The sequence below is a fragment of the Erpetoichthys calabaricus genome, chromosome 13 (genome assembly GCF_900747795.2).
Source record: "Erpetoichthys calabaricus chromosome 13, fErpCal1.3, whole genome shotgun sequence".
NCBI lineage: Eukaryota > Metazoa > Chordata > Cladistia > Polypteriformes > Polypteridae > Erpetoichthys > Erpetoichthys calabaricus.
Window position 1 is genome coordinate 112,037,769 of NC_041406.2, and position 13,445 is coordinate 112,051,213.

The window sequence follows — 13,445 nt, forward strand, 5'->3', positions numbered from 1 at the left end:
TCTAACATCAGTCAACCTTTATTTAAGATAGTGTTTGCCATGCTAAACCCCTCCTAAAGGATTAATCATATACAATACAGAAAAACATTCTTGAAGGCATAGCAAGGGAAAGCCTTAAGACTGACTCTGGGTGACATGGGACTTGCACTTGCTGATTCATGGATTTACAGGACAGATAAAAGTATGTGAGGAAACACACTAATGCTCTCCTGAGTATAAAGAGTCTACCATCCTGAGTAACAGGCTTGGCAAATTGGCAATTAATCTGTCACACCTTTTTCTTTGGAACTTAAGAACTTGTATAACTATATCTGCTTAGTATAAAGAATACCAACATTTTAAACTGAAAAAAACACCAAGTAAAGTTTAGCTGTTTTTATTATTTGACTTATGCTCTACTTTTAGCCCTGCCTTCTTTAAGTTTCTTTTGTTTGTGCCTTTATTCCCCATTTATTAGTTGTTTGTCCCACTTTTCCATAGTCATTCCTCTGTGTACTCTTCTGTTTTTTACTTTATTTATTTAACTGGAAACCCCACTTCTTCCCTTTCTCAGAGGCCGCATTTAAGTGGGTATGCATTCAAGTACAAGAGCTGTAAACACTAGGGTTTCTCAGAGCCCTTCGCTGTAACATTAGTCTTAACTGTTCTAGAACCATAAACTCTATACTTCTAATTAGATTAGTTTCATTTTTGACTTCACATTTTGATTTCATTATTGTTTTATTGCTATCTTTTTAAGGTTGTAATTAAAATTTGCATCCGTTTTAGGAACATGGAAGAGAATTTAATTTGGTTAATTAATTATCAGTTTTGCCTCAATTCCAGTAATCAATTAAATAATTCAGTAAGGCTCCTACTTTATTTTCCTTAGTTGTTAGACTTGTATCAAGGTAACTGAAGCACACTCACTAAAAAAAACAGAATTATACAATTTATTGATAACTGCATATACTGTATATGATGACATATAAGACAACACACTGCCACATGAGCCAGACAAACATAGAACACCAAAGAGGCTGGCTGTTTACTTGTTATTTAGCATTGTAAAATATCTTGGCACAGATAAACAATTTTATGAGACCAAGTCTTAAAGGTGATGTCCAATGTTGTGTGGAGTTGTTTGGTATTGTTGGCTGGCACCCTGCCCAGGGTTTGTTTCCTGCCTTGCACCCTGTGTTGGCTGGGATTGTCTCCAGCAGACCCCCTTGACCCTGTAGTTAGGATATAGTGGGTTGGATAATGGATGAATGGATGGATGGATGGATGGATGGATGGATGGATGTTTGTTATTGTTTTTGTTACTCCAGGTTCAAATGGAGGTTTCTTCTTGCATTGGAGTGCTCTCATTCTCTTTGCAATGTAGCCCTTTGTTGTGTTGTTCTGTGCTTTTCTCGGTTAGGCTGTTCCTTGTGTTATCTGTAACTTCATAGGGAAAAGCATTGCTCTTTCTGGCACAAGAGTTTAGGTGCGGAATTTTCCTTTCTTGAATAGCTGATTCTCAGTCTTCTCAGCCCACTGGCAGTGTTTGGTTTAGCTGAGTGAGTCTCAGCTTTAAGGTTCACCAAAAAGAAGAGATTGTCAACTTTCAGCTCCCCAGAGAGACAACTGCTGATCAGCTTAGTGGTTTCAAAGACAGGTTGTTTCAGAGAGTGCAAGAGGTAATTTCTTTGAGTGTCCCCAGAGTGTTTTCCCTGGGAGATGAGTGCAGCTAGTCTTTGAATAAATGTGTAATCTCTCATGATTGGATTGAAGTCACTTCCAGATACAAAATCAGTGCCTTCTCATAGGCGGGTTATTTTATCTATCACAGCTGTCATTTGTTGAATTAAATCTCTTTGTTCAGACTTTAGTGTCTTAGATAGATAGATAGATAGATAGATAGATAGATAGATAGATAGATAGATAGATAGATAGATAGATAGATAGATAGATAGATAGATAGATAGATAGATACTTTATTAATCCCAATGGGAAATTCACATTGCCTTCTGGCCTGAAAGGGGCATCTGCAAAGATATCAGTTCAACTCTGATTTACATCTTTGTTATCAGATGAAGTACAGGCTGTATTTCTGACACATAGAGTTCAGTCACGTTCTGGAGTGTAGGTTGGGGGAAGATGAAGCTGTCTGCACCCCAATTTAATTTTGCTGTTTTAACAGGCCTTGCCTGCTATTGAGAAGCCTAGAAGAATGGGAAATGTCCACTTTGTCCTACACTTCAATCTTGGATTATTTCAAAGAAGTCACATTTTGGATTTCACAAAAGATTATCCAGTCCTGTGATGGAGTGAAATTCGGTGACTTGAGAGGGACTGTGGTAATGAGCCGGCCCCGCATTACCAAATTTAAATTGAAGAGGCCTTGAAAGTGAAGCAGCAGCATTTATATGGCTATATGGAAGTACGCTTACCGTTGGTGTGTTGAGGGTGCTGTCGCAGGAACGCGGGGCCGTCTAGCGGGTGAGCGCTGTGAGGCGCGGTGTTTATGGACACACGTGGAGCCGGTATAATGGCCAGTATGGGCTCCACTGCACGTGTTCATTTTTACACGCCGATGTCCTCACAGCCTGCCCAGTGCAGGCGGTTTAAAGTGCAGCGCCTCAAAGATTTTGATTGAGTCAGAGATGGGGATCCCATAATGTTAAAGAAATGATTTACTTACTGGTGAGTCAGCTACGGGCGTGCTTGAGCTAAGCATAGCCGTTGGCTGTACCGGAGGGCTTATACGTGCACGCGACCCCACAGGGGTTCGGTATTAAATACATAGTTGCCTGGGGCGTGTTGTGGAGCATGGCGTGACCCCACTACCGTCTACCAGGATAGGTGCATGAGGTAGACGTGTTGGCACTGGGCAGGCTGCGAGGACATCGGCGTGTAAAAATGAACACGTGTGGTGGAGCCCGTACTGGCCATTATACCAGCTCCAAGTATGTCCAGACACACCACGCCTCACAGCGCTCACCCGCTAGACGGCCCCGCGTTCCTGCGACAGCACCCTCAACACACCAACGGTAAGCGTACTTCCTTATAGTCATATAAATGCTGCTGCTTCACTTTCAAGGCCTCTTCAATTTAAACTTGGTAATGTGAGGGCTGCGCATTACCACACACTCTCCCCCCTTAAGATTATAGGTCGCAAGGTCGGGACAAATAATACGCCACAAGATTTTTTCTTTCCCGACACATAGCGTACCTGAAATTTATAAGGTTGGAGCGACAAATACCAATGGGCCACACATGCGTTTGAATGTCTCATTCGCTGCATCCATTGCAAAGCCCTATGGTCACTCTCTACTACAAACTCTGTTGACAAAATGTAATATTTTAAACTATCAATTGCCCATTTAATAGCTAGTCCCTCCTTTTCCAACACTGCATAATTCTTTTCTCTATCAAACAGCTTTCGACTGATAAACAAAATAGGTCTCCTTTCTTCTCCTTCCCCCCTGCATTAAAGCGGCGCCCCAAACCTTCCCCTGAGGCATGGACCTGTAAAATAAAAGGTTTGGAAAAGTCAGAACAGTGCAATAATACATTCTCACAGAAAACTTTTTTCAGTGTATTAAAAGCATGTTCACATTTCTCTGTCTAGTTGATGTTTCTAGGGGCTTGGTTTTTCAGGTCAGATAGGGGTGCTGCAATACTTGAAAATTTCAGAATGAACAGACGGTACCACCCCACCAGTCCTAGAAAAGAACGGACCTGTCTCTTTGTGGTTGGCTGCAGACGATTCTGGATGGCAGCCACTTTGTCAACCTGAGAACGGATAATACTGCCCCCTATGGTGTAACCCAGGTATTGCACCTCTTCTTTGGCCAAAACTGTTTTTTCTGGGTTTACCACCAAACCAGCATCTTTTAGTCGGTCGAAAACTTCAGCAAGGTGCTTTAAGTGGTCTTCCCATGATTGACTAAACACTACCACATCATCAATATATGCTTTAGTGTAGCCTTCTGCACCTTGCAGCACTTTGTCCATCAGGCGTTGGAAATTGGCAGCTGCAGACCAAATGGCATTACGGTGAACTGATATAGGCCTCCGGGCGCTCGAAATGCGGTAAGTGGCTTTGACTCTTCTGTCAGTGGTATCTGCCAATAACCTTTACATAAATCAATAGTTGTAAGACATTTAGCAGGACCCAACTGCTCCACTAATTCATTTACCCTTGGCATGGGGTAGGCATCAAAAGCAGATATTGCGTTAACTTTTGAATAGTCTATACAAAAACGCATTTGTCCATTTTTTCTTTGGTACGAGTACCACAGGACTGCACCACTCACTCACCGATGGTTCAACAATTCCAAGTTGCTTCATTTGATCCAGTTCCTCCTTGAAGACCTCCTGCAAATGTGCAGGGATGCGGAAATACGCAGTTCTCACTGGACCTGGGGAGGTAAGTCTTATATTATGTTGTATAAGCTCAGTCTTACCAGGCAGAGCTCCAAACAAACCCTCTGTAATGATCTGTTGAATATCCTGTCTCTGTTTGTCATTCAGGTGTCCAAATGAATGCAACACTCCAGTATCTGGTCTGGAGGGCAAATACTGTTCCTCTGCCTCATCTTCCTCCAAGACACTTTGAATGAGAAACTGGAAGGAAGGGTTAGTATTCTCATGCCAAGCCTTTAACATATTGATATGAAATGTCTGTTTTGGCTTCCGTGGATGGTCGGGCATCTCAATCTCATAAGTGACTGGACCCTTTTGTGCTGTCACTGTATAAGGCCCCTGCCACTTAGCTAGTAAGCTGCTCTCAGAAGTAGGCAGCAGCAAAAGTACCATTTGTCCCACGGCGAGGTTACGTTCTCTTGCGGCTTTGTCATACCATGACTTTGTTTAGTTTGTGCCTTCTCCATATTCTCTTTCACCATCTGGGATAGGTAAGCAAACGTCTCCTGTAACTTGAGCACAAAAGTTAGCACATTCTTTGATTCTGCTCTGTCTTTGTCTCCTTCTAGAGTCTCTCTTAGAACACTGAGAAGACCGCGCGTACAAATCGACCATACAGTAGTTCAAATGGGGAGAATCCTGTTGATGACTGCGGAACCTCTCGATATGCAAAAAGCAGGTAGGGTAACCATTGATCCCAATCAGACCCTGTCTCATTTACAAAACTTGCGCAACATCTGCTTCAATGTAGCATTGTACCTTTCTACAAGCCCATCAGTCTGCGGATGATAGGGTGTGGTCCTTAATCCCCTGATTCCTAAGAAACCTGTTCACTTGTTTCATAAGTTTGGAAGTCCGATTGGATCCCTGATCAGTCAAAAGCTCTCTGGGAATCCTACCCTGGAGAATAGCTGTATAAGCGTCCTAGCTATACTGCTGGTATTGGTCTTCTTGAGTGGAAAGGCTACAGGGAACCGTGTCACATAATCACACACTACTAAAATGTATTTATAACCAGTGCAGCTCCGCTCTAAAGGCCCGACCAGATCGACTGCAATCCTGGAAAATGGCTCTTCCACTACTGGCAGTGGTATTAAGGGCACCTTATCTCCCCTTTTTACAGGTCCTACTTTTTGGCACTCTGCACGTTCTTTAATGTATTTTGCCACATCCTTTGTCCAACTCAGCCAATAAAAATGCCTAGCAAGCCGTTCTGATGTCTTTACTTGCCCCATATGTCCAGACCAAGGGCTGCTATGACTAAGAAAAAGCACTCTATCCCTTATATCCTTTGGCAACACCAGTCTCTGTCCACTCTCATCTTGGTGGTAAAGTATGTCATGCTTTATGACAAACTTTTCTCAGGCTTTAGCCTGGAGTCCCCTTGCAGCCTTGTCAAAACAAACACACAAGCTCGGGTCATCACGCTGAGCGGCGGCCACATCACTCGGGATGTCAGCAGCATCTCCTGGAAGAATAGTTGGAGGTACGAAGTTATCAGCCTTCTGGGGAACGCCCCAGAGCTTCTCTTGCCTCCTCTGACTCCGGGCTTAATGGTACGTGCGTGGGTTCTCAGCTATTGAAAAGGGCAGCTCATCCCAGTTATCATGGGATCTCTCCTTCTGCCTGGCTGCTTGAGCCCGTGTGACCACAAGTGTCTCTGCCTGCAGAGCACTCTGTAGCAAGTTTTCAATACCCGGCATGTCCAACCCTAAAAGTACAGGGTATGGCATGTTATCCACGACTCCCATTGGCAACTCGTAACCTACACCTTTTATCTCCAAGTTTATCCTTACCAGAGGATAGGTGACCTCTTCACCGTGAACACACCTCAGAGCTACCCTCTGCCCTGACTTAACCATTTGGCTCTCCAAACACTTTCGTCTCACCAAAGACTGGGTGCTTCCGGTATCTATCAGTGCTTTGTGCTGCCGTCCTGCTATAGTAACCCTCACCACCTTCTCCCTATTTACAAAAGGAGTCTTCTTCACTGGCAGTGGACAAGGTTCAAAACAAAGCTTTGTCTCTCTCTTCTTGGGGCAATTCCTATGAATGTGGCCTTTCTGGTTACAACCGTAGCAAATCACACCTTCCCTATAAATTCTTCTCTCAGGTAGGTGGACTGCACTAACTGGACCACGACCCGTATCAACCCGAGACATACCTTTGAGCTGTTCCATTGGTCTAGGTTTCATGCTGACTTTGTCTTCTCTTCACAGGTTCCTTGGACGATGAGCGGCCAAAAACACCTCTGCAAGGTCTGCAGCTTCCTTGGAGGTTTTAGGACAATGTTCCTCCACCCAGGTCCTCAGTCTGCCATCGAACACCTGTAAAAGTTGTTCTAACAAAACAAAGTCAATTATTTGATCCACATTGTGTTTATCAGGTTGTAACCATTTTGTACATAGTTCTTTTAGGAGTGCCAGCAGCTCCTTTGGAGACTGTCCATGCTCCCACTCTACAGAGCGAAATCTAACTCTATATGTTTCTGTACTGATTTCAAATTTTTCTAGGATGGCCCCTTTAAGGCTGTCATACCTCAAAGATTCCTCCGCTGGCATGGCCAAAAATGCTGCTCTGGCTCTACCTGTCAGCAAGGGTACCAAACGGACTGCCCATTCTGACTTCGGCCAGCCACATACTGTCACCATCCTTTCAAAGGTTGTTAAATAGTGCTCTATGTCCTCAGGCTCGGCAAACGGCATCAGGCGAGGATAATTCATGATTCTCATTGGTGAACCTCTGCTCCTCTCTGCAGGTACTTCTGAGAGTTGCGACCATGACTGCTGCACCAGATCCACTTGTCCCTGCAGCTGGGTGAATTGGTGTTGGAGGCTCTTGAAACAACGTTCCAACCGCTGATCCTTGTCCTCCTGGACAGCAATGACCTGACGCAAGAGCATCTCCACCACTCTGATGTCACCGGTGCTGATGGTATCCTCCGTAGCCTGAGCTGTACTGGAGTCAACTCCACGTCCATTATCAGGAGTTTCCACTCCAGGCTGTTTCTTTGGAGCCATACTGTATCCACAGTCTTCGTCTGTGCTCAAAAATAATGTTCTCTCTCTCTGACTTGATCTATCCCACCGCTGCCACCAAACTGTGATATCCCGTGTAGTGGGAAGTGGCCCCAGCCTACACTTTGGACATCTGATAGTTCATGAACCGAACAGGATCAGTGGAGAGATGAGACACAGACTAAAATTGAAGGGTGAATGGTGCAAGTATATTTACAAGAGTGCTGTACAAACAAAATGCAGTAGTGTCAGGTGGGCTTTAAGACACAGTCCTTCAACACTGACACTTCTTCAAAAATAAATAAAAACAAACAAAAAGGAAAAATATGGTGCATTTACAAAAACAGTGCACTCCTACAAAACTACACACACACTGCAATAATGAAGGTTGTCTTCTTTTATCCTTGGCTCAAGACGTTCCTCCAGCAGGAAAGAAAAATGCACAAAAACAAGTGTGTGTATATACAAAAAAAACAATTGCACCAAACCCAAAATCATAAACTATCCCAGCACCAAATAAGTATATATACCTCCACCAAAAATAATCACTAGGAGATATATAACTAGTGATGGGCCGCTCGATGCTCAGGTTTCAACACTGTGTCGAGCTTTCGAAGCACTGGAGCTCGCAGCACCGCTTCGAGGCTTGCTTCAAATGCACCCGTCACATAATTTTGAGGCACGTTAGCAAAATTACGTCATTGATATCTGCGCAGTCAGCAGTCGATTTGATCACTGACTAGTCTGCTAAAGTGCTTTGGCTCAAAGCGTAAAAGCAGTTGTTCCTTCTACAGCGATAAGGTGCGCTAACCCGAGTTCAAATTCTAATTGGGGCTCACATATATTAAAATAAGGATTTTGTATAAAACAGTTAAGTAGTACTTGTCTGAAAGTTAACAAATATATTTTGGAGACATTATGAACGATTTACATGGGGCACCTTTTTCCTTGGTGTGGAATCGTGTCCACCTAGAATTTGTAACAAATGAGCATATTTTGCGTAAGGTAGCACGTATTATAACAATCCAAAATCTATTCTACTCAATGTCGATCATATCAGAAAGGCTAAGAAACGCTTCACTAAAGCCGACGTGGTCATTACACCAGTATATGCGCAAGACACTCCTCATTAAACGTTTTTACTATTCTGTGATTCCAGCAGCTGATTTGTATTATTGATTTCCAAAAAGCAATGTGATTAAAAGCGTGTGTATGCAAAACCAATTTACAACTGTCTTTAAAACAGAATCAGCGCCATCAACAGTGTCTTCTGCAATTTTAGGAAAGCCTCGGGATTTCTGCGTTAATGAGACAAAAAAGTTGTAAAGAAACTTTGCGAATTCATCCAGAGGTGAGCATAAAGATCACTCAAGTACTGACAAGAAGGAGCAGCTGGATAAGCACATCTGGAGCCAAACTTTCAAAAAAGCACCTGACTTTGTCAGCAACATCCTTTCCTTCTGAATGCATCTTATCAAAGGCTGTGCTGGGGGGGGGAGGGTAAATAAGTAATCTTCCGAACTGCAGCACAACAGATAAATCATTGATGTAAATAGAATTATTGAAAGACTAAGCTTTTGTCGTTTCTGTATTCTTAAACCTTCTTTCAGTTACACAATCCCCCACAGTCACTGTCACATTTAACGTTCCCTGCTCCTTAACGTGTCTTGTTACCCAAAGCATCAACACTCAGTTTCATTCAAGGCTTTACCGTCCTTCCTTTCATAGTCATAAAATAAGACACACATTTCCTCTACATACGTGTCCAATAATAATAGTAAACTGGCAAGAACGAGAAAAAGCACAAGATGGGAATATTCATGACAAGAGCCTCGGCATCAGGGTGAGAATGTGCCTTGTCACCCATTACGTGAGCTCGTCTGCCACCCCTCAGTTGTACTGGCACACGTTACACTCGGGGGCCAATGCAATGGAGAATACCAACAATGTACACCTTCAGAAATGGAATAAATTGATTGTATATATAGAACATTACAAATAAACTATGAATTTTGTTCATCATAAACAATGCAACATAACTATTATATGTGTTGTTACTTTTTATTTATTCTCACCAAACGTTACATATCTACATGGGAAATGAACACGGAAATATCAAAAAGCGTGTGCACTGTCATTTAGGACAGAATGCATTGTTAACATCACGCACTCTCTACTGATGCGATGTCACGAAGAAAAAGAAATAGCACAGTCCATGCAAACTCATATCCTCCTTGGTTTTTGACCTTATGATTAATTGTCAATATCAAATCAATAAAGTCATTTTAAGAAGATGACAAGTCTGCTATAATCAGTTCAATTAACTATGGCGGCCCAACCTTCCCTCAACAGCTCGATTTACTCGCTATCCGTCCAAGCTGAAAATATTGTTAAATGGAAGAATTGAAAAAAAAAAACTTTCACAAGAGGAGAATCAACGATGCAAACCCCTGGTGTTTTTACTGAGAGACAGTTGCAATACCATTGAGCCACCTAATCAGGATAATTAACGAGCTCTGCACAACTGAACTACTACTACTGTTCTTACTCCGGCGGATGTAGAAATATGTTGTTTGACATAAGCACGTTTAATTGGTTTAATTGACACAAGAGTATCATTGTTGTATTCTCCTAATGAAGATGAAAAAATTATATTTGTAGATGTATACTATATGACTTGCGGTTTTGAACAAAATTAAGCGTTCCATAAAAAGGTTGCACGATTTACCTAATATTTTTATATATATAAAGTTGGTATATGACAATATATCTTTGACACTATGTATCAGACAAAGGAAATCACAGCAATCCACAAGAACAATAATTACTTCTCAGCAACTATGTGAATTGTAGTTTAACTATATCAACTGAAGTGTGTAATGTCAATACGAATTGCAAAATATAACTAGAGATAGAGATAGATAAGTGTCAGATAGAGTCTCAAAATATAGAGGTCAATGCCTTTGAGTGTGCTGAGGCTTCACAAAGATTCAGTAACCAGTGACCATGTCTGCTCGAGGCTTCGAAGCCCTATCATGATCCAATCTCAGTACTATGCATGTCTGAGGCTTCAGAGCCCCATCATGATCTCAGTACTACGCATGTCTGAGGCTTCAGAGCCCCGTCATGCGCTCAGGACTACGCATGTCTGAGGCTTCGAAGTCCCATTCGAAGCACGTCATGATGCAATCTCAGTACTACGCATGTCCGAGGCTTCGAATCTGCTCGAGGCTTCGAAGCCTCTGTTAACCCAGTGCGCATGTTCGAGGCATCGAAGCCCCATCATGATGCAATCTCAGTACTATGCATGTCTGCTCGGTGCTTCTAACCAAGCTTGACGATTCCTGTGTGCATGTCTGCTTAGTGCTTTTCATCGAGCTCCCGTTTGAAGTACATATGGCAACAACAGAGTTCAAAAACTTGACAGAATTCCCATTGAAATGAATGTTTGTGGATGATCCATACATGTTAAATGATTGGGCCTGATAATACTTTGTGGCAAAAAATAAAATTATAAATTATACATCATACAAATGCCGACTTGTAGAATGCATACTGCTGCAAAGAAGAGTTTTAGTAATACGGGTGACGACACCTCTCACTATAATACTCTCATAAATATCCATTCTTCGCCTCATGCAACGTTTTCATGCAAACACTGAACGTATGTCATATAGTATACATCTATATATAATTGTTTTTGACTTCATTACATACATACATACATAAAAAAAACATACATTATATACATTCACCCTGCTGAAAACAGTAGTGGTGTTGCGGTAGCGTTGCCGCTCCATAATAAGACTTGCATGGGTTCGGGTCCCACGTCCACGAATTGTGACCCAAAACAGTCTTTCTTTTTTTTTTTTCATTTAACAGCAAATTCCACCGTGGACCGAGAGCGAGCAAGGCGAGAACACTAGTAAAGATATATCAAATGGAAATGGGCATCTTGTTTTATGTCTATAACAAAAAAAAATATTTGAGTGACGATTTCAACTGTTATTGTAGTTGTTGATGGTGGGTTTAGCAGTTTAAATTTTTAAAAATTAAATTAATAAGGTGGAATGTGTTCTTAATTTGAGTGTTGGGGAAGGGGGGGGGCTACACGGAAATGTGCTAGTAACTGGGATTGCGCCTCTATAACTGGAAGATTACTTAGGAATGATACAGACTGGACAACTATATGTTTTAGGAAATGTTTTATTATTGCACTGTGCTGTGACTAACACAACTTTTTACTGATCGCCTCTCCGGACCTTGAAGATGTGTTCACGAGGGAGGGATGCTGCTGTTAAAAGCAAATGCATTTTCGGCAGCAGGTCCAGATGTGTTTATCCCGCTGTTTTTTGTTGTTGCCTCAGCACTCAAGAGGATCTTTACTGCCGACTTTGATACGTGCAATGCTCACTTGATACATGCACTGCTCACCTTGGAGTGTCCCGTGTGTGTCTGTGTGTCGGTGTGCCGGTGACTGATCTGCGCCGTGTCTCTCAGCCTCTCTGATGTGCTCCGGATTGACACCTTTGAATGTTTGGTGCAGCAGAGCAAATTCAAACTGATCTACCACAGTGGGTTTGTTATCACCTTATTCAATGGATGGGTTCGTGGACGTCAAATGCCGTTGAATAGAAGATGAATTAATGTAAATACGTTAGCTGCCTTGCGCAATTAGTCATCGTATTTTGATGGCGATTCTAAGTGGGGATGATTCCCAAACAGATCTCTTATGCGATCCTTCCACAGTATCTCTCAAAATTATTTAGTTCAAATTGGTTATAAAGATTTCACTCCAGATTATTTTTTAAATTATTATTAACTAGCCAACCCACGGCGTAACATACGCCACATAATTATGTATTGATGGGTGAGCACTTGCTGAACGACACAGTTGTCCAAATGGGGTGGGTTTGTGGATACCACTGTGAATGAATGAAAAGATGGACCTCTGGAGAGAGCACCATACAATTGTCCATGACTGAAAGCGGGATCGTCTGTGACGATGGAGGCCACGCTGGTGAAAGTTACTTCGTCGGTAGGGATAAGTTTCAGCACTTGTTCATTAAGGTGAAGCGAGTCTTCGTTGTTGACGCTTAATATAGCTTGCGTACTGAGTTGTTCCGGAGTCACAGTTGAGAAACACTTTTTTAATGTCTTTTAAGCACAGGGAAAAAAATTAACATGTGAAACATCCATAATGTAATAAGCCACCAAGAAAAGTAACATTGCAACAATGCACGCTACGATCCGATCGCTGTAAACAGAAGTGAAAACAAAATCGAGGCCGGTGCATTCTTTAACTGCCTTGTAGCGCAATGGTAGTGCTACTGTTTTGCAGTAAGGAGACTGTGGAAGGTTATGGGTTCGCTTCCCGGTTTCTCCCTGTGTGGATAGCGCTTTGAATACTGAAAACACTGGTATATCAATGTAATGAAGTATTATTATTCTTATGCGTCCAGCGCTCTCTCTCTCGCGCACCTGTATGCGTGTGTGTGTCGCTCGCTCTCTCTCGCTCGCTGCATGTGTTCCTGCAGGCATACCAGTAAGTGAATGAAAAGATGGAACTCTGGAGAGAGCAACATACAACTGTCCGTGACTGAAAACTGGTTTTGGCAGATACATGCACATCTTTTTGAAAGTTTGGCCCTGTGCCTTATCAATTGTCATCGCAAAGGCAAATCTAACAGGAAATTGTCTTTGTGTTAAAGTAAAAGGCAAATTATCCGCGACAAACAAACTGTTTTTACACGCTGCATACCAACCCGCGGCGTAGTATATAATCATGTTTTTTAAGCAGAGGGAAAAAAAACATTTGCAAAATCAGTAACGCCGCTTTCAGTAAGTACAATGCACACGCATTTAATTTGTCAGCCACTTTTTGCCAGCCGTCTTTTCTGGTTTGGGCTGCTTTTGCAGTGTTACCGCTTGTGCATATTAAATCTTGAAATCCTTCGAGTAACTAATTAACTAACTAACACCCACCCACCCAGCTTGTGAGAAAAAAATGTGCCCGTTCTTTCATCATTTTGTTGC